Source organism: Oncorhynchus mykiss, chromosome 24, assembly GCF_057628025.1.
Source record: "Oncorhynchus mykiss isolate SJ-2025 chromosome 24, ASM5762802v1, whole genome shotgun sequence".
In the NCBI taxonomy this organism is placed as follows: domain Eukaryota; kingdom Metazoa; phylum Chordata; class Actinopteri; order Salmoniformes; family Salmonidae; genus Oncorhynchus; species Oncorhynchus mykiss.
In genome coordinates this window covers 17,095,010-17,117,996 of record NC_143045.1, presented here as the reverse complement: position 1 = coordinate 17,117,996, position 22,987 = coordinate 17,095,010, and the positions used below count along the sequence as shown (strand labels likewise).

Sequence of the window (22,987 nt, the reverse complement as noted above, 5' to 3'; positions counted from 1 at the left end):
CAAATAGCTGGAAAAACAATCTAAGCAATGTTCGCAAGACCTCTGTGCCCGTGGAGGTAGAGCTGCGGCTGGATGTCAGAGGGGCACAGCAGTAAGTAACTGAACATCTTGTTTTAAACAATGTATTCTGAAACAGGAAAATGTACACATTTACCTATGGATTTTATACATCCGTCTGTGTGACGTCAACAACATACCAGAAGTCAGAGGTCAGAGGTCATTTTAGAGGCAGTCATGGCCAACCTCATATCACCCTGTTCCCTATACTGTGGACTTGTTTTGACCAGGTAGTGCACTATAATGGGAATAGGCTGCCATTTGGGTCGCATCCTCAGAAGATACAAAGTTAAGACTAGTCAGTCACATGTCCCCGCCAGGGACTCTGAAGTGGAGTAACATGGAATGGATTTTAAGTCGTTTACTGGCTGTGTTTCAGTCAGAGAAGGGTATGTGCTGTGTGGGACTGTTTTAGCCATTTAGCCCTGAGTGGTTTGGAGTGGCATTGTGGCAGTTATGTCCTTTTGCATAGACGGGTTGTTGGTAGGAGGAATAGTTCAACAAACTTGTGTGACAATATGTGTGTCCCAAATGGAATCCTACTCCCTATGTAGTGCACTAGTTTTGATCAGAGCTCTATGGGCCCTGGTCAAAACTAATGCACCAAAAAATAAAATAGGGTGTCATTTGGGATGCGAACGATGCATAGTCAGTGTACTGTAAAGCAGTGCTGAGTCACGATGCATTCCTTAGGGGGAAACACAGGCGTGCTCCCCTACTGAGAACCACTAATGTCTGAAGAATACAGCATTGTCTTTACTCCTTTCCTAAAATCCTGCTGCTGCCTAGTTACAGCACTTTGAACCCGGGCCATGAACACAGTGTAGCGTGGGCAGGGAGAGGAGGAGGGAAGGAGGAGGGAGGCAACAGAACAGCTGGCCTGATTTTGAAAGTGCATTTTTTAGCTTCCTTCAGACTCAGAACTGGGGCTGCAGCCGGCCGGCATGTCGTGCACTGGCTCTTTAAATCTCTGTTAAGTGTCATCTTGCACGCACCCAACTGCTGAGTCATTGGGTTCAGGCTGATTTAGTAACCTCCGCCCAGCAGGGCTCCTCATTGGCTTTGGTCTCCACATAGCGGTCCGCGTGGTTGGTTTGCCAGCGCCACTAAACAGTTACTTTTTGCCAGAGGAAGCTCTTATTAAAGGGACAGCAGCGAGATGATTGAACCATTCCCCCTTAAATGACTTAATGACTGTCTGATTGACTGAATATCTAACTGAATGACTGAAATGCTGGACAGCTGGCTGGCTGACTGACTAACTGACTGGCTGACTAACTGACTGAGACTGTGTGAGGGCCACTGGGCCACAGCGGTGGGGTCACAACACTGTCCGCGGATAGGAAGACAAGAAAAAAGCCCTGTTTCGAGAGAAAGAGAGAGTGACAGTGAGATAGGGGCTAGAGAGAAACAGAGAGTGACAGAGTGAGGAGGGGCTACAGAACGAGAAAGAGAGAGAGAGAGAGAAATATGGAAGATAAGTGCTATAGAGAGATCTAGAGAGAGAGAGAGATAAGAGGGATGCACTCACTCTCATTGTCATATTGTATCACAAATCAGTAAATCTTGTGGAAGCCCAGAAAGAAAAGAAGGAAAGGCCCTAAGGCCTCAGCAGATTGTGCAATGTGACTCAGAGTAAAGACTCCCTCATGACTGGCCTCTGACGCCCTGGAAGTGTACCTACCAGCTATACCCTGTAATAGTCACCTGGTAACTACGTAGCCTAGATACGTCCCTGTAATAGTCACCTGGTAACTACGTAGCACAAGCCTGTAATAGTCTTATTTAAGGTTACATAATACATGTAAATGCAGATGCAGTATCTACTGTACACCATAATAAATGAGCAAAGCTGCCCTCCTATTCTCTCCTATTGCTCTGTTTCATAGATCAGTGTGGACTCCATGGGGTGAGGAAAGAGGAATGAGACATTATATCTGTGGTTGAAAGGGATCCAAGCTGTTACTTGCCTAGCAGAGGTGCTGATTTAGAGAGAGAGAGAGAGAGAGAGAGAGAGAGAGAGAGAGAGAGATGGAGAGAGAGAGAGAGAGAGAGAGAGAGAGAGAGAGAGAGAGACAGAGAGAAAGGGAGAGAGAGAGAGAGACAGAGAGAAAGGGAGAGAGAGAGAGAGAGAGAGAGAGAGAGAGAGAGAGAGAGAGAGAGAGAAAGGGAGAGAGAGAGAGAGAGAGAGAGAGAAAGTAATTAGAGAGAAGCAGCAGCTCTAAGTACAGTTTCCACAGCTTGGATGTACTATATTTGAGCCGGTGCAGCCACAGTTAAAGGCAGCTTTAATCCTGCTATGAGTGCTTATGTAGGACACATACAGCCACACAGGAAGCTCTAATGCAAAGTTTCCATCCCACTGAATATGGTTAATCTCATACAGCATTACACAGCAGGAATTCCCCCAATGACTGTGATAGAAGACTCTCATAAGAGAATATCAGGACCATGTCATGCTTTATTCAGTGTGGTGACTCAGCCAATGACTGTATAAGGAAGGAACTCAGGCAAGTTGGAGGCAGTTCAATGGATTCACTACTAGAATGTTAATGGAAGGTGATGGGGCAGACAGCAGTGTCTGAAAGACAGAGATATGGAGAGAAACAGATGACTTGTCAATAAGATGGACAGACATAGTCATACAACCTCAATAGTCCACTTACACAAAACAGTATTGTGGTCCAACAAAGCAACGTATTCACAGAATTTTAGAGACAGGGTGTAGACCAATAATCACACTCATACAATATAGCGTAAAGTGTTTCAGGGCGAAGAAGTTAACAATATCCTCACAGTTTTCTTCCTGTCTTCTTCTATTCAGCGCCTGCAGTGTCTAAACTAGCTCTGTTGTTCCTGCCTCGTGCCTCCTGTCTCCAATCATGGAGCCGGCGTCGCAGCACATAGCTAGCATGCCTGAGGTAACAACACACAGGAGAGGAGCATCTCTGAAGACAGAAATCAACCAGGCCCATGAATTTCAATGTGGAGCTTATGGAGGATCATTACCTATTCAATCAAGCTAGTGGTTAGCTTAGCTTAGCTTCTAGGCTATTCTTAGACTACAAGTCCCCTGAATCTCAATTGTGATCCAAAGAATCCCAAGTTATTCAAGCTAGTGGTTAGCTTAGCTTCCAGGGTATTCCTAAACTAGAAGGCTGTAATGTGTTGTTGACTCACGTAGCTATCTTAAGATGGGTGCACTAATTATAAGTAGCTCTGGATAAGAGCATCTGCGAAATGACTCAAATGCAAGGCCAATGAATTTTAATGTCGATTTATGCTAGATGTGAGCTTCCAGGCAAGGATATTATTACTAGACTACAGCTCTATGTCGGTTGGAGTTGGCGCAATCCACTGCAAAAACACAGGAATATGGGTGTGGGAGTGTGAGATGCAGAGGGATTTGGGAATGGGACACCCTGTTCTGACCATGGCTGTTTTCCAAATGGCACCCTATTCCCAACATAGTGCACTACTTTTGACCAGAGCCTAGAACGAGAATGTTCTGCACCAGTCTTCGGAGCAGGCAGCTCACTGGATGGAGGGATGTTTGTGTATGTTTATTTGTGTGTGTGTGTGTGTGTGTGTGTGTGTGTGTGTGTGTGTGTGTGTGTGTGTGTGTGTGTGTGTGTGTGTGTGTGTGTGTGTGTGTGTGTGTGTGTGTGTGTGTGTGTGTGTGTGCGTGTGTGTGTGTGTATGTGTGTGTGTGTGTAAACACCCTCCCCAGGTCACTCTTTAGTCTAGGCCCCACAGGGACAAACCACTGCTGGGAGGAAGAAGGATTTACAGCATTTCCTGAACGAATGGTTCCTGTAGCACATTCCTGCCCTGCTTTACACGCACGCACACACACACACACACACACACACACACACACACACACACACACACACACACACACACACACACACACACACACACACACACACACACACACACACACACACACACACACACACACACACACACACACACACACATTCAGGCACTGTTTGCAAATCATCTACACAACTGAGGCTAAGGAATAAAAGCTGTGTCACTGTGCTGAGGCTGAGGCTTTGCTTCTCGTGTTAATGCCTGTTTGATATGTGGAACAAAAAAGGGGTTGACAGGCCAGTGCCTTTCATCTGACTGCAAAGCAACTCTGCAGCTAACCGGAAGGGGGTGATATAATGCTGTTTAAACGGACTTCTTCTGATCCCAGCCCCCAACACACACACACACACACACACACGTACTCTTACAAAAGCAGGCACATGTACACACATGCAAGTATGCACGCACGTATGCACACACACTTGTACAACTTCAAGCATCATGTGCACACTCGCACAAGTATACACACACACATTCTCTCTCTCTTTTGCGCTCTCAGAGAGATCTGCATTAAAAAGACATGAGGTAGAAAATACACTCACGTTCTGCCTCTCTCCATGCATGCTAAGGAGATGTTAGATATCTTCAATTATGTATCATCAGCCAGGGACGATTAGTATCAAAATCTGCCTTCTGGCTGATGTGATGAGCCAAATATAGTCTACCATTTTTTTGTGAAGAAAATGAAGATACAGTGTATAATATCTACCTGTATATTACTGTGTGTAATTTATATGTTTATGTGTTTGTATATAATTATCCATGATATAATTGACAGTTGTTTTGTTGGGTTGCTGCGATTGTTTGTCCTTTGGGGTTGCTGCGTGCTATAATTGACATGTGAATGCTGAGGAAATGGAAAGTTGAATTCCTCTGTTTTTCCCTTTGCAAAGCAAGTGCTCTCATCCAAAAGTGAAATTCCTGTGACTTCAGCAAACCATTAATTAAGGTTTCCGTCCACAAGATGGGCAATGGCCTGTTTGGTAGTGGAGCCCCACTGCCTCGTACTACTCTCACAACCTCAGGAATGTTGCATTTGCTCAATAAACTGTTACGTTGAAAAACACTTTCAGTTCAAAGAGATTTTATTGGGTGACTGGGTTGTCTGGGGTTACATTACCCTTCTTCTGGAGTGGAATAGAAGTAGGGATATACTGTTTACTTATAGGCCTCAGCATAGATAATATAGGGATGAAGACACACAGTAAAATGACAAACGGGGCTGTATATTTAAGGGTGACGTAATGCAGCTATGGCAAAGGAATGCTTTTCTTTGTCACATAATACAGTAAATGTACTTAGCAGACATCCTTTAGGGGGATGCATCTATTCACATTGGATAAACATCTGTGATATAGACATATTCTATGACCCAAAAAACACACTATTCTCTATACCAGGGTTTCCCTAACTCAGTCCTGGGGCCTCCCCTGGGTGCATATTTTGGTTTTTGTCCCAGCACTACACAGCTGATTCAAATAATCAAAGCTTGATGATGAGTTGGTTCTTTGAATCAGGGGTGGGAAGCCCTGCCTGTAGGCCTAGAGCACTATGTAGGGGGTAGGGTGCCATTTGGGACACACAGAGAATCATTCTTTGAGGGTGAAGTTGACAACAGAGATAACTGTTCTCTTGACGCTATGAGAACCCTACCCCAATTTTGTGTTATTACAATGTTAATGCAATATCAGAACAACATCTCAATCCTCTTCTCTCCTTGCTCATCTACTGTCCACCTCTCTCTCTCTCCTCCTCTCCTCCTTTCTCCTCTCCACCTTCAGTGCAGATTATGTGGAAAGGAGTGAAGAGGAAAGACCTTATATAGCCTACTACTAGAGATGCTGTAACCTCCTTGCAACGCACACACAGTCCTGCTCTGATATTGAATTAAGCCTTTTTTAAATATGTAGGAAAGTTAACAGTACTCAACTCCAACCCGAATTTATGAGTAAAACCCTCTGCTATATGCCACTTTTGCCACTATTGGTCGGCATCTTTTGTTCACGCCTCCCAGCCCATAGTCATCCCCTACAACATTGGTGGGAGCACCTGTCACTCAAGGTGCATAAGCGGTGGGAGTCGTCAGTGTTCTTTGACGTTGGAGTTTGATTGGCCAGCTGTTGCTATTGGCGTCACTGCGCTGCCAGCTGATCGCAGTGAGAAGCCGGTTTGAAGGGAGTTGGACTAGAGAGAACCAAGACGCAGCGATAGAGGGACTGGTTGGTTGGGGAACTGCTGGGAAACTGGAAAGTGAAACCTGGGGCGGTATCTTCGTTTTTACCGGTTAAGTTATAATGTATCGCACACTAATAGATACAAGGGTGATAGTTGAATAGTTGTAAGTGTATTTTAAACTTGAACTATTATAGATGTGTTTCGTCCAGGACTAGAACTGTCAAAATTGATTGAGAGAGTTAAGGTGTGGCTGCCTTTAAAACGGGGTTTCTTCTTCAAGACTTGCATCTGACCTAAATGCTTATGATAATAAAGCTTGATCATAGCTATATACAGTGAGAAGTAGCCTAGCTGATCGATTTTCAATATGAATGGCGCATTTGATAGAGGAAGCATTCGATTATACAACTAATAGTGCCGTCTCGACAAGGCTAATAAGCATTATTCTAAATATGACCGATGGAATCTATTCTGCTATTATTTGGATGATCATAACGAGTATTTAATAATTCGATGTATAATGCTTTGAAATGGACGTAGCAACTTTACAATCATATCGCAGCCCACAGATGGGTGGCAAGTCAACGGAGCTGTGGTGAGGAAGGCCTAGTCCATGATATAAGGTAATTCGATAATTGATAAAACATCTTTACATTTTTGAAATATATTTTTAGATCGTTTTCATTATGATGGAGCTGCTTGTAACTAGGCTACTGACATGTTGAGTCACACCGAGGAAAGAAGTTAGTCTAACCTACAGAAAAAAGTAAATGCGTCTATGTTCATTTAAAAACTTTTAATTGTCTTAATGAGCGTGGAATAACCTTAACTGACTAGATTGAAGTAATCGACATTGTCTGCAACTAAAATATAAAATAGAGCGTGAAATGAGACCTATTGAGACTATTGCCATAACCGTTACAAATATTGCAAATTGAATGTTCCAAATTATGTAATCAAATAGTTAACTTGCAGTGCCATTCGGACTATTTGTACTCTGGTCTGTAGGCGGTGCCTTCACTGCCATATTACCTAATTCAATACAGCAGTGTATTGAATATAAGATGTAAGAGTTTTTTCAAAGGCCATCTCATATAGACTAAACGTTAAATGTATTGGTTTATGGACACTTCTATTGTGCGCATTCGTGGCCTATAGAGACAACGGGCGTGCCCATCAATTAGTCTACTTGTAAGAAAAAGAATGGGGCCAACGAGCTCAGAATAAGATTCGGTCATATTTAAAACTTAAACAAAATGTAAAAGATCAAGCTCATTGCCGTACTGTAAAATCGTTTTAAAATACCTATTCATAGATCATAGCTTTTGACTATACAGTTTTATCATTTAGTAGTATGCTACTAGCCTAAAGAATAATGTGTAATGAACTTACTCATTATCTTCTCGTTATTTAGTTAGAGTAACTAACTGTAATTCCCTTTAATTCGACTTAAAGGAGAGGATTGCGAAGCAAATTTCTTTAAGGCCCCACCCTTTACAGAGAAACATGGATGTCGACGACAGTTTTCCCCGTAAGTTTCTTCCTTTCCCCTTTCCCTCCTCTCCTCATCTCTCATTTTACGTTGATAAACCCTGATTTAAATGGAGAGAACCTGTAACCTACCCTATAAACTGGCTGGCAACACCCTAAAGATCAGACAGCAGGATCTTCATTCAAGCTCCCATGACATCTCCTTTCCCTTGATCAAGGTAAGATATGAACTGTCTTACCTCATTATTGAATACAATGAGTAGTCTATGATAGGCCTTGCTCTTTTAAATTAACTTTTTTCATCATTTACTTATTTTTCAGTGGAATTTTGTAGCAGGGATTATGTAAGTATAGGAACAAGTGTTTACAAGCTCTCCAACTCATGCTTATGCAATCCCAGTTTGAGGATTTCAACACTCAGAGGAGAGCTGTTAAAAGTTCAAATGTGACAGCTCATCAAAGAGAGCTCCGCTTTCCACTCTAAAGATCTGGCACTATGTCATGTGTAGGTCTAATCTTTTATTCACTCAATGACTGTTAGACTGCACCTGAAATTCCTTAAATCCTCAAAGCCTATCAATTCAATTCAACAATGCTCCCCTGCACACTTAATATCTCGAGCACTATTCCACTCCACTACTACCAGACAATCGATTTATTCTGAATTGCAGTCAAGACCTTCTTGGATTCATCCTGAAGGCTGCCTGTTTGGCAGTGACTCATCTCTTCTTGGGTGTGATGTTGATGCTTCATCCTTATTCACTGGGGGTGAATGAATTCTTAAGGCCTATAGCTGGTTTACTGGCTGGCTGCAATACATTGACCAGGCAGGCTACTTGGATGAGTTGTAAGGGGCAAGAGGCAGGCAGTCGTTTCTTTTTTGGTTTCCCATGCGCCTTCTTTTTTGATGCCTCTGGAGAGTGAAAGACTGTTTTGTCACGAGATCGAGACTTCAGGCTCCAAAGTTCCTTAGGGCCATTTTGACTTTGCCACAGTGATTTCATGCCCTTGCAACAACATAGCATTTCTGGCTGTATATTTGTTCTGTGTTGTGTGTATGAGTTTGAGGGTGTGTATGTGTGTGTGTGTGTGTGTCTGTGTGTGTGTGGTTAGCAAGCGCTGTCTTTATCTCTGCATGACTGGACGAGATTCATACAGATGTCAACAGAGCCGCTCCCCAGAACGATAGAACAACAGACAGAAAGACATCCCTGCTGGCTGGCCGGATGGACAGACTGGCAGGCAGGCCGGGTGGATGGATGGATTGGCAGGCAGTCAGGCAGACCGACAGACGGACTCTATGGGTGTATATGAACAGAGGGATTGAGAGAGATATAAAGAGGGAGAGGGAATATATGATGAAAGAGAGGAATGCTTGTAATTCAAGGTCTTTCTCTGCAGTCCTGGGTTCCCTCTGCCTTACTCCAATCTAATGATTGGAGTCTTAGCAAGTCATGACGATATGTGTGTGTATTTGTGTGTGTGTGCCCATTCTTATGGTTAGTCTGTATGAGACATAACATTCTCTTTAGTCCTAGAAATCATCTACTCCCTCACATGAAAGGTATTAAACCATTCTGATGTATTAATAAAATAATTATACATTTAATTTGACAGACACCTTTCAGGACACTTAAGAACGCCTTAAAAGTGCATACATTCAAGAGCAGGTTAAATTGGATTTAACCATTGAATTACTTACATTGATCCTATTATCAGAAAAAAAAACGGAACAGTTTAATTTCACCAGAAGCCAATATTACTCTAGTCTAGCTTTGACATTAGCATGCTAATGCAGCTCTTATTGAGTAGCATAGTTGGGCTGTGCTGAATGCTGGATTGCACATTGACAGTTATTGATAGGCTATCAGAGTATTCCCAGTGGGTGAGGAACTGCAGTGGAAATGCGCATTCTAGAATGAGGTTGCATGTTTCAGACTAGGCCACACCCTATGCCTGTAGACGTATACACTGCATCACACATCAGAGTACAAACTTTACTTTTCAATCTAATTGTAAATGGGTTATTTCTGGTTTGTTACAATTAATCCACATGTAACCAAAAACTATACCAAGGTAATCATTCTTTTATAACACTTTTATCACACGTTTTCGTTTTGACTAAATTCACTTAGGTGACCGTGGAACCAGATCAGATGAAAATTCACTAGCAATGTTATTTGACTTCTTTTGAGATGACAATGTACTGAGAAGTTCTCAACAGACATTGGGTGGGCTGAGTAGGCTCGACTCAGCAGGTGCTGTGGTGGTGAGTATCGGACATACATAGGCTCTATGTGTGGGACTGTGTGCAGGAGGACAGACAGTGTCAGTCTGTAGTCTCAATAGTAACAGACAGACTGATTAAAAATACACACAGCAGAAGTTGATTTGAGAGCCCAGTACTCCTATATATTCAAAGCCAAGTCTCTATGAGCTTCAACTATTTATCTTCAAGTGCCCAGCCTATTTGGTGCTTGGATCAATTCAATAGTGACTCAAGGCAGAGTTCTCTTATCACTAAGGGCTGGGACTGGGATCGACTCACTAGTGACTCAAGGCAGAGTTCTCTTATCACTAAGGGCTGGGACTGGGATCGATTCACTAGTGACTCAAGGCTGAGTTCTCTTATCACTAAGGACTGGGACTGGGATCGACTCACTAGTGACTCAAGGCTGAGTTCTCTTATCACTAAGGGCTGGGACTGGGATCGATTCACTAGTGACTCAAGGCTGAGTTCTCTTATCACTAAGGGCTGGGACTTCGATCGATTCACTAGTGACTCAAGGGTGAGTTCTCTTATCACTAAGGGCTGGGACTTCGATCGATTCACTAGTGACTCAAGGCTGAGTTCTCTTATCACTAAGGGCTGAGACTTCGATCGATTCACTAGTGACTCAAGGCTGAGTTCTCTTATCACTAAGGGCTGGGACTGGGATCGATTCACTAGTGACTCAAGGCTGAGTTCTCTTATCACTAAGGGCTGGGACTGGGATTGACTCCTGCGCTCTTTGTGGCCTTGGGGTCTATTCCACTCTCAAAGGGAATATGCTTTGACTGGCCCCATCAGGGCTTAGGCTAGGACTGGGTCTAGTCCTCATAGTGCCTTGGTCAAGTTTGGGCTGACAGTTAACAGTTTATAGCTCAACTAATGAAACTTCCGTTGGTTCCATTTAATCTCCATGTTAAACAAGCAGTAGGAAATGAACCCGCAGGCCATTTCCAGCACCACCAAGGAATAGCCAGTGCAGAGCCACCATTTTTATCTAACACTAAACTTAGCAGTGCCAATTCAACATGAACTAGTCCCATCCAGAGATTGAAAACCATGGGTGTGTCCAAAATGTCATCCTGTTCCCTATATAGTGCACTACTTTTGTCCAGAGCCCCTGGTCAACAATAGTGCACTATATAGGGAATAGGGTACCATTTCCCCTGTGATGGAATGAGTACAAGGCAGAAGGGACGCTGTGTCACTGTGTAATCTCCGGTTGATTAAATGGACTGCCACAGGTTTTGTTTTTCCCACAGCCCTGTATCCCTGGCCCTGTAAGTGACCTAGTTAAAGACCTAGTGCTATTGTGCCTTTGCCGAATTTCAGTCTCCCTATACGTACAGTACCAGTCAAAAGTTTGGACACCTACTCATTCAAGGGTTTTTCTTTATTTTCACTATATTCTACATTGTACAATAATAGTGAAGACGTCAACATGATGACATAACACATTATGGAATCATGTAGTAACCAAAAAAGTGTTAAACACAGTGTTAAACATTTGAGATTCTTCAAAGTAGCCACCATTTTAGCCAATCACTTGTACTGTGACAAGGTAGGGGTGGTATACAGAAGATAGCCTTATTTGGTAAAAGACCAAGTCCATATTATGCTGAAATAAGCAAAGAGAAATGACAGTCCATCATTACTTTTAGACATGAAGGTCAGTCAATTCTGAACATTTCAAGAACTTTGAAAGTTTCTTCAAGTGCAGTCACAAAAACCATCAAGCGCTATGATGAAACTGGCTCTCATGAGGACCGCCACAGGAAAGGAAGACCCAGAGTTACCTCTGCTGCAGAGGATACGTTCCTTTGAGTTACCAGCCTTGAATGAGTAGGTGTGTCCAAACTTTTGACTGATACTGTACTTATACATGGTGAGGAAGGTAGACATACTGTACATACAGTAGACATACATTGACCAACCTACTGTATGCATACACACAGGGTGGAAACGTGGAAAGATAGAGAGGTAGAGTGGAAGCTAGAGAGAGCAAGAGAGGGGAACAGACAGTGAGAGAGAGAGAGTGAGCATTAGAGGGAGGTGGAAAGATAGAGAGAGGTAGAGGAACAGGGCAGGTCTGAGAAAGGTTTGGCCTGCGCATGTGTGCTGTCTGTGTGTGTGCTCTTGTGTGTGTGTGCTCTGTGTTCAGACAGCGTGGAGGTCTGGGGCCTCTGCAGACTGAATGGAATTTATACCATATGTACTAGGCATCCCAGGAATGCACCCCAGGCCCAAAGAGCTGACCAATGGAAAGAGAGGAGAGGGAGAGAGATTGGGAGAGAGGGAGGGACAGGAAAGGAGAGAGAATGGGAGAGAATGGGAGAGTGGGAGGGAGAGAAGGTGAGAGAGAGGGGGGTTGTATGGAGAGCAGAAGAGAGAGAGAGGGATAGAGAGAGAGAGGGATAGAGAGAGAGAGAGAGAGGGAGAGAGAGAGAGAGAGAGGGATAGAAGGATAGAGAGAGAGAGAGGGATAGAGAGAGAGGGATAGAGAGAGAGAGAATAGAGAGAGAGGGATAGAGAGGGAGAGCAAAATAGTCGGAGGGAGAGAAGGGGTGATGGGGAGGGAGAGCTAAGCAAGAAGGTATTCAGAGGGTGTTAATGGCAAGTGGAAGAGAGAGAGAGAGAGAGAGAGAGAGAGAGAGAGAGAGAGAGAGAGAGAGAGAGAGAGAGTTAGAGAGAGAGTTAGAGAGAGAGTTAGAGAGAGAGTTAGAGAGAGAGTTAGAGTTAGAGTTAGAAATCCATTCTGCAGGGACAAACCTGTTGAGCACAAGTCCTTCTGTTAGTGGAAAATGTCTGCTTGCTGTGGACACATCTGTTTAACATGGTTGTAGCTCAGGAACCTATGGGCCCTGGTCAAAGGTAGTGGACTATAAAGGGAATAGGGCGCCATTTAGGACACATTCCACATGCAACGATAAAGATGAATACACAGATTTTGCCCAACTGGTTATTGAAACGAGTTCTGCAATAACTATGTAATTACTATGTAGGCAACCCAAGAAATACAAAACATTCAATTTAACATCATTGTATCTGTGTCACCTCTTTTCCACCTCCATGAGTCAACATATTATTGTCAGAAACATTAGTAGACTGTAGTTCTCAGAAAATCTATGATTTCTCGACTGTGACAATTTTCCCCTGAAATGTTTAATTTCTTAGCAATTACTAAGCAATGAGCAGCTTTGCATCTTTTCACAATGTCCATATCACATCTGTGGTTCTTTCTACTGCTCAGGTGTCTGTGTGTGTGCCTGTCTGTATGAACGTGCATGTGTATATGAACTACATTCATGTGGTTGCTGACACTATGTAGTACATGCTTCATATAATAATTGAGGTTATCGGATACATGCTTATGCTATAACTGAGCTATGTGCAAGCTGGTCAGGGAGCAGAGAGACGGAACACTTTGGCATTATGGCAGCCAGTGTCGCGCAAAGTATGTCAATGTGATCTGTGGTTGGATAAGAGCCTCTGTGTGTGTGTGTGTGGTCAAAGCACTAGGCTGGGGTCATAAGGTAGGTAGATACCTTAAGTAATGATAATCTTTGCAGGTTAGCAGGAGCTAATTTCCACTTGGAACTTAAACTATCTGCTCACTGTGTCTTCCAGAGTGTTCCCTGGATGGAATGTACTCCCGGGCCATCTGTGTACATCAGTGTATGTGGCAGCCTGCAGCTCATGACATGGTGGACACACACAACACAGACATACATGTTTTTTCACTCTTGCTCTCTCATTTAATTTACTCAGTAAACACACACACGGATTTACACATACACATACACAAATCAATTCACTTTCTCTTTCCAACAGGCATAGGCCCTCTCTCTCTCTCTCTCTCTCTCTCACACACACACACACACACACGCACACGCACACACACAGTCCTGTGGTGTAGTCTGTTATCCCCACAGTCACATCTTGTGAGGTGTGTCTGGAAATGTGGTCAAACGCTAGTCAACAAGTCTCATTGACAAGCAAACCACTGTGAGACTAGCACTGTCCTTTATGAAGAAACCACTGTGAGACTAACACTGTCCTTTATGAAGAAACCACTGTGAGACTAACACTGTCCTTTATGAAGAAACCACTGTGAGACTAACACTGTCCTTTATGAAGAAACCACTGTGAGACTAACACTGTCCTTTATGAAGAAACCCCTGTGAGACTAACACTGTCCTTTATGAAGAAACCACTGTGAGACTAACACTGTCCTTTATGAAGAAACCACTGTGAGACTAACACTGTCCTTTATGAAGAAACCACTGTGAGACTAACACTGTCCTTTATGAAGAAACCACTGTGAGACTAACACTGTCCTTTATGAAGAAACCACTGTGAGACTAACACTGTCCTTTATGAAGAAACCACTGTGAGACTAACACTGTCCTTTATGAAGAAACCACTGTGAGACTAACACTGTCCTTTATGAAGAAACCACTGTGAGACTAACACTGTCCTTTATGAAGAAACCACTGTGAGACTAACACTGTCCTTTATGAAGAAACCACTGTGAGACTAACACTGTCCTTTATGAAGAAACCACTGTGAGACTAACACTGTCCTTTATGAAGAAACCACTGTGAGACTAACACTGTCCTTTATGAAGAAACCACTGTGAGACTAACACTGTCCTTTATGAAGAAACCACTGTGAGACTAACACTGTCCTTTATGAAGAAACCACTGTGAGACTAGCACTGTCCTTTATGAAGAAACTAACTTCTTCTGTCCTATGGGGAAATGGATCCATGCCCTGTATGTGTGTATTAAGTGATACGTTCACATGGTTTAGGATGGATGGAAGGATAGGCACAATGGTAAAGGGCACAATTCATGGAGCCCTGTTGGCCTCCTCCCTTCTCCTCGGGAAGTACTTTTAGATTGTATTTTTTAATAAGAGTTACAATCTACAGCCCAAAAATACAGGTACATCTGTGCGGTGTGTCTGCATACTGTATACTGTACATTGGGTCCATTGCAATTAATTGGGTTATGAGCCCATTGAAGGAAGGGGCTCCCACCCTCCCTCCTTCCCCCTCCCTCCTCCATCTGTCCTTCCCCCTCCCTCCCCCTTCCCTCCTCCATCTGTCCTTCCCCCTCCTTCCTCCCTCCTTCCCCCCTCCCTCTGCCCTGTACTTGAGCTTGGGTGGGACTACTACTCTCGTTCCCTCAACTTTCATAATTACACATTCAAGAAGAAGTATGACTCCTTCTCTCCTCTCTCTCTGCCCCATTCCACTTCCTCCCTCATCCCATGGCTCATTCTCACCCCTTTTCCTCCCACCAACTTCCACCTCCTTCCTAATTAGTTAGGAGATTATAAGAATTCCTGACATGGTTGAGCTGCTTTTGTGTTTCCCCACAGTCCTCTCCATTGTATAAGGGCCATGGAATCCCCCCTTCTTTCTCTCTCTCTCTCTCTCTCTCTCTCTTGCTCTCTCTCTCTCTCTCTCTCTCTCTCTCTCTCTCTCTCTATCAAACTGTTTTGTTTGCTTTCTTGTCTGTTTGCAAGCGAGTGGCCAAAGGAATTTTAGTTTTCACACATGGATGGAGAGGTCAGGGGAGTGTGAGGAGCATGCACACACGAACACATGCGGATGGACACAGATGGACACACGCATTCACACACACACAAACATACACAGATGGACACACACACACACACACACACACACACACACACACACACACACACACACACACACACACACACACACACACACACACACACAGATGGACACACACACACAGATGGACACACAGGTAGACACACATACACATTCATACAGACAGGCACACAAAGATGGACACACACACACACATACACAGATCGACACACACACACATGGACACACAGGTAGACACACATACACGTTCATATAGACAGGCACACACAGATGGACACACATACACACATACACAGATGGACACACAGGTAGACACACATACACTTTCATACAGACAGGCACACACAGATGCAGACCCAGAAACAATGTTTTTATTCACACACACTCCCAAATCCGGGAAGGGCGATGGCTAGACTGGTCTGGTCTGGGGGGAAAAGCACACAGATGATTTACTTTAATGTATCACTTTTCCCAGGGATACTCCCCCTATCTCACTCTCCCTCCCTCCCTATCTCTCTCCCGCTGGCTTTCTGTCTCTCTCTCATTCTATCTCTCTCACTCAATCCCTCTGTATCTCCCTCTCAATGTTTCTCTCTTTCTCACTCTTGGATACTCTCTCTACCTCCGTCTCTCTCCACACTTATTCCTGTGTTGGTTTCAGAAGAGCAACATTAATGATGTAGTTAGTCATGACACATTGTTGATAACCTTGCAGCCCCCTTCGTTCTTATACAAATGTAGGATCTTAATTTGATCACTCTGTTGCAAGAGAACTTTCCTGTAATGCAGGAAATTTAAAAGGCTTCTGAAGTTTGTAATTTTCACTTTGAAATTTAGATTTTGACTTATGAAAAAAGTAGCAACACCGACATAAATGTAGATGAATTATAATCCACATAATAAATGTCCAAACTGGCTCAAATTAAGAGGAGGACTAAAGAAAGACTATAGAAAGAATAACATCAGTGTGCATCAAGCTGATGACCCGGGATGCCATACAAATACATAGGCAGACACACAAGCACACAGCCTTGATGATCAGCTAAGGACACAAGCACACACACAGCTGCCATACAGCATGAGTGTGCAGCAGTGTGTGTGTGTGTGTGTGTGATGTATTGTGGGAAAGTTTGGGGCAGGATGTCTGCCTCACTGTCCCTCTGACGTCTGGGAGCCGGATACTCCCTAACACACACTTCCTGGTTACCCCCAAAACACACACACACCTAATTAAACTGTACATAGCCCATCTGTAAATAGCCCACCCATCTACCTCATCCCCATATTGTTTTTTTGTTGCTCCTTTGCTCCCCAGTATCTCTACTTGCACATTCATCTTCTGCACATCAATCACTCCAGTGTTTAATTGCTAAATTGTAATGATTTCGCCACTAGGGCCTATTTATTGCCTTACCTCCCTAATCTTACCTCATTTGCACAAACTGTATATAGACTTTTCTATTGTGTTATTGACTGTATGTTTGTTTATTCCATGTGTAACTCTGTGTTGTTGTTTTTGTCACACTGCTTTGCTTTATCTTGGCCAGGTCGCAGTTGTAAATGAGAACTTGTTCTCAACTGGCCTACCTGGTTAAATAAAGGTGAAAAAAATATTAAAAATCTGAGTTGTTTCCTGGCTACAGGTGTTCTTTCATAAACCGTAACCGTGTCATAGTGCTATTTCCTGCCCCCCTCTTCCAGTTCCTCTTACATCCTCACTTCCTATTCAGGGGCGTAGATGCATATGAATTAAATCAGTGCTGTCAAGCAGACAGCAAAGAGCTCAAAGCAAGCTGTCTTCACACCAGTGTGTGTGTGTGTCTTCACACCCGTGTGTGTGTGTGTGTGTCTTCACACTAGATGACTCACCGTGGCATAATTGCAGTCAGATTTATGTTGTCTGAGGTGGTTTGGTAAAAAGGCAAAGCTTACAGTAACTGAGATCAGATGTCTACAGCACTTGCGCTTATGCATGCACACACACTAACATGCAAACACTATAACATATGTTGAAACAACCTGTGTGCACCCAAGCACGCAACCACATACACTGTACACACAAGCAAGCACACAGACTCTCTCCTCCCCTGTCTCTGACTCAGCAGTTAGGTTTGAGTGGACGTGCGTCCCGCTTGATGGATATGCATGGTGCTCTTATGACTAATTCAATGAAGGCCTGTGTGATATTGCAGTGAGTTTCTAATGGGATAGTTTGGTCAGTGTGTGTGTTTAAGGCTGGCGCCACTATCTGTCTCTGAGTTCCATGTGGCCTCCACCACTGCTGCTTATGCCTGCAAGCCTCCAAGGCCTACTCACAATTTGTCATCTTCCTGTTGCTCTCCTCACCCTCTATTTCTCTCACTTTCATCCCTCTCCTTTTCTCGCCTCTCTCATGCTCACCATGCTCTCTCTCCCTCTCCCTCTCTCTATGCATCTCTTTCTCATCTTTTCCTCTCCCTCTCTCCTCTGCCTCACCTATTTCAGCCATTAGCTCTGGGGCTGCCACCTTAGTAGTAGAAAACCTCTTTCCCTCTGGGTAGTAATTTTATATAATATATATATATATATATATATATATATATATATATATATATATATATATATATATAGTTATATATTTATTAATTCTCGTAGATTTGATGAGAAGTTGTTATGTTGGCATGTTATGGGTCAATCTAATCTCTCCAGTCACATTAACAGAACATGAGTGGCATTTGCAACACATAACATATAAATCCTATGAGATGTCAAAACACATCCGGTTGCAGTAACCGTGACGTGAGACGGAGAGAGATGTTTCCCCCGTTGTAGTGACTAGTCTGGCCCCCGTCTCCCCATTAGTTAGCAGTGTCAAATGGCATTTCAGAACCAAAATGGATCGTGTGTATTCCCAGGAGGCTTGGCAGTTTCCCTTTCCAGAGTTTCCTGCTGCCGCCAGTTAGGGAAGAAAACACTGTTTCATAACTCAAACCACATCCAATGCCTCCACACAATTGGGTGTGGCTCCTGGTCTCACACACTGTCTAGCGCATGCATACGCTCTCATTCTCTCGCTCGCTCTCTCTCTCCCACCCCCACCCCCCTCCTCACCCCCCTCTCTCTCTCTTTGTCACTCTTCCTGTCTCTTTCATTCTGCAAGAAATGAGCATCTCCAACAAAGTGTGTTCTATTCTCTGATGCAGAATAGGTCCCTTTCCTCTTCCTAGTAATTCTACTGGGAAGCGGGGAGCCAGTGACTAATATATTGATCTCCCGCTGACTTGAAAGCAATTTATGAGGGTGAGAGGTGGTGGTGGTGTGGGGCATTATTTACAGTGTTGTGGTAGCCTGGGCCTGAGGGTGGTGTACAGTATGTGTGTGTGGGTCGGTATGTGTGTTGATGTGTTGCAGTGATTTAAAAAAAAATTGAAGATCACAAAGCTGCAGTGTGTATTTATATGTGTATGTAATTCCCTCCTTAAACGCACACACACACACACACACACACACACACACACACACACACCTTTTGACGACTTGCCCTTTTCACCAGTCGTCCAGCAGTGTGTAAGTGACAGTGTTTGACGTCAGAGGGCTGTTGTTCTGATGACTGATCACTGAGTCCCCTCATCACCCAGGCAACCATGCACTCCCCAAGTGGACGAAAGCTGGAGGGGGTGAAATATGAAAGCGTGTGTGTTGTATAAAGTGTGTGTGTTATGTATAAAGTGTGTGTGTGTGTGTTGGGTATAAAGTGTGTGTGTGTTGGGTATAAAGTGTGTGTGTTGTGTAAAGTGTGTGCGTGTTGCTGTATAAAGTGTGTTTGTTGTGTAAAGCATGCTTGTGTTGTGTGTGTTTTTCCGCGTAGTATAGGACGTCAGTGTGAGTAATAATTTTATTTAGAGACCACAGAGGGACCCACACACACTTAAACGTGCACATGAAGTAGGGCGTCATGCTCCATGTCAATACATGCGCGCACGCACACACTCACTCTAAGACCAGGTCAGTAACAGCGGTAGCTGCAGGTGTGTTGTGATGGCTGAGTGCTGTACTGTGCTCTGTCAGATCCTCTCTGGAGAGTCTGCAGGTGTGTTGTGATGGCTGAGTGCTGTACTGTGCTCTGTCAGATCCTCTCTGGAGAGTCTGCAGGTGCTGGAGGACACTCACTGACGTACTGCATGGTGTCCTTTAACAAACACTACTGTACTGTAGGTCAGGACCTCACTTTTTCTTGTTCTCTCTTTCTCTCCCCCTCTCTATTCCTCTTTCTCTTTTCTTTCTCTCTCTCTCTGGCTCTCTCCATCGCGCTCTCTCTCTCTTCATTTCTCTGTAACAATACTTTCCTGGATCTCATTGCCAGCTAGCTAGTGTTCCTGTTGAACACTGGAGGAATCTTCTCTGTCCATCTCTGTCTGAAAACAAAGGCCGATTAGGGGAGGGGTGGCAGGGTCTCTGTCTGCAAACAAGGGCCGATTAGGGGAGGGGTGGCAGGGTTAGCGGTAAATAATAAAAAGGGAACATATATATAAAAAATATATGAGGTATTGGAAATGATGCAGACAATTACATTGATAGAAGCAACAATCTTTCTGCAATATTAAAGCTGATCCACCCCTTAAAAAACAACAAAAAACTAAAACAGAATCCAACTCAGCCCATCAGGTGTCCCTTAAGAACTAATCTTAACACACACACACACACACACACACACACACACACACACACACACACACACACACACACACACACACACACACACACATACACACACACTCCAATCATTACACATCCAACATAAATCCCTTAGATCCACTCAGGAGGAGCATGGGTCCGAGGCGGCTGTATTGAAAGGGACTCAGCGCTTTGGCAGAGCTGGCTACTTTTCCTAGACTGGGTTGCGTGTGTGTGTGGGCCGAGTGTGTAGACCGCGTGTGTGTGTGTGGATCTATTGAGCGAGTCCTGCACACGGGAGCTTTCCACTGGAGCCCAGAGCAGAGCAACAAGGGGTGGGTTCGTTGGGTTTACAGAGTCGTTGGGTTCGCTGGACTGCTAAGGGCTAGCTTTTCCCAAAACCCTGTCCTTGAACTGTGAGAAATCTGTCTGCGCTGCCTGGAAAATATGCAGCTAGGAAGAGGCATTTAAAACGGCATAACAGGAATAGTTTTCATATACTACAGCACATAGCGAGGCTAGACTTTAACCATATGTTCAGAGAAAAGGGTAACCATACACTGACTGAACTAAATATGCCTTACTATGTTACTGGGTATATATTTACATTTGGTTGTTCTCTGGGTGTTTCTTGGTTGTTTTATGGGTTTTTCCCAAAGGACATAAGTTATTTATAACAATAGAAAATCAACATAGATGGGACAGTCAAGTATAAGAGTTGTTTTAGCATTGTAGATGACTTAACACTTTTTGACTAGGCTAAGGCTAAAAAACGCAGCACAGCTAAGCTTCATTCTTTATCATGAATGATAATGTGTTGTAACGAGAATCTCTTGAAGGTTTCACAGCCCTCCTGGCAGTTCATTCGGATTAATCTGACAAGAATTGAAGTGAATATTTCTGTCCTTTGATGACACGCTAATATTTTTCAATTTTTCAACTCGGGTACAAAAACAGCAATGGTTTGATAGTTTGTTGGAGAAACAGTTGAAGACCTGAGGGGACAGTAGTGCCTAAAACAATGTCGACTGAAATGGCACCATATTCCCTATGCAGTGCACTACTTTTGACCGTGACCCGGACAAAAGTAGTGCACTATATCGGGAAAAGGATGCCATTTTGGGTGGGCATCTTATTCTCTCTCATTTGTAAATGCTACAGTATAAAGCTTGCCATATAACACTAGTGTGCAAGCATCAGAAAGTTCCAGTCCCTTGACCAGAGGCTAAGCATCCAGCTCCAGTATCTGTGTTGCATTAAGGCAGCTTATGGAGAGCTGGGTCAGCTGACGTGGGCTAGCTCAAGTGAGAAAGCACATGACTGCACAGCTCACATATGTACACATCATCTCAAATGAATACAGGCTATTTGGTTTTCAGTCTTTCACATGTATTCCCTTAGGATAGCATATATCGTACTGAATATTGCATTTTAGCACCAGTCTGTCAGACATATATTCTAATGTGCCCCTCTCTCTCTCCACCCTACCTTCTTTCTCTCTCTACAGATTCCACTGCCCACCCTGATGGCCAAAGAGACAGAAGATGTAGCCTAATGTGTGTGTGCATCTGTTGTGTGTGTTTATATGTGTGTATTTTCGTACATGTTGCGTGGGTGCTCACTGGCTGACCCACAGCAGTTGTGTGTGTTTATATGTGTGTTTTTGTACATGTTGCGTGGGTGCTCACTGGCTGACCCACAGCAGTTCTTCACTGGCAAGCTTTATGTCCTTGTGTACCAACTAAAGCTGCCAGCTGAAGAACTGTTGTGGTTAGCTCTTTCCTGCATCCCACACAAAAGACCAACAGACGCCTTCGAGAAATATGTGTGTGTGTGTGTGTGTCCAGATGCCATGCATGGGATCAGTGAATTCTCCATCCAGATGATCCATATAGCAACCTGTCAATGGTAGCAGTGTACAGCATGTTTAGAGGTAAACACAGCATACATGAAGCCTATGGCTAAAACAGAATAGCTAGCTATCCAAGACATCTGTTATGATGCAATAGGTCTCAGTTAAGAACACATGAACCCACTGCACTCAAATGTAATGTTTTCATTAAGTAGGAAGTATGAAAAAGACTTACAAACTATGAAGTATGTTTACTAAGTATGAAGTTTGCTTATTAAATATGAAGTATGATCACGAAGTAGGAAGTACACTTACTTGAAGTATGCTTACTGAAGATTTTACTGTATGTGTGCTGTATTTTGCTCTATTTACAGTATGTTGTATTTAGCTTTATCTATGTTTACTCAACAGAGTTGTATCTATGCTTTCATGTACAATGTGAGATATTTTGTACCAAACAATCAGCATCAACTGCCCCCACAAATGGCCGCTGTATTCTACTCAGGCATTAACAGAGACAACTGCACATTGATGCTACTGTACATGCGGAGTCAGCCAACATTCCACACCCCAGCCAGGACCCGCCTGCTGCCCTTTTATGGGTTGAAGCTGCATGGCCGGGCATCATGGGTGCTGCATTGTATATCAGAAAAAAACATCTCTAGGTTAATTTCTTATGCTACTCAAAACCAAGAAAAAGTAGAAGGATAGGAAGGTAGATGGACTGGCTACTCAAAAGCTAGAAGTATGTAAAAACATAGGATGATTGATGGAGGGAAGAACGATACAGTATGATAGATTTGGGAAAGAGAGAAGGATAGGAGGATAGATGGAGGCAAAGAGGACAACAAAAGAGTTTAGGAGGATAGATGGAGGGACGATCAAGAGGATAGATGGAGGGACGGTTAGGAGGATAGATGGAGGGACGATCAAGAGGATAGATGAAGGGACAGTTAGGAGGATA

The 22,987-nt window shown here is 43.6% G+C and overlaps 1 long non-coding RNA gene across 1 annotated transcript; it reads left to right on the top strand.

Moving 5' to 3' along the window:
• The first annotated feature begins 6,010 nt into the window (after nucleotides 1–6,010).
• LOC149972379 (uncharacterized) lies at nucleotides 6,011–22,461 on the top strand. The gene is made up of 2 exons (XR_016491342.1): nucleotides 6,011–7,820; nucleotides 21,679–22,461. It is a non-coding gene; the product is annotated as an uncharacterized LOC149972379 (long non-coding RNA).
• The last annotated feature ends 526 nt before the right edge of the window (nucleotides 22,462–22,987 follow it).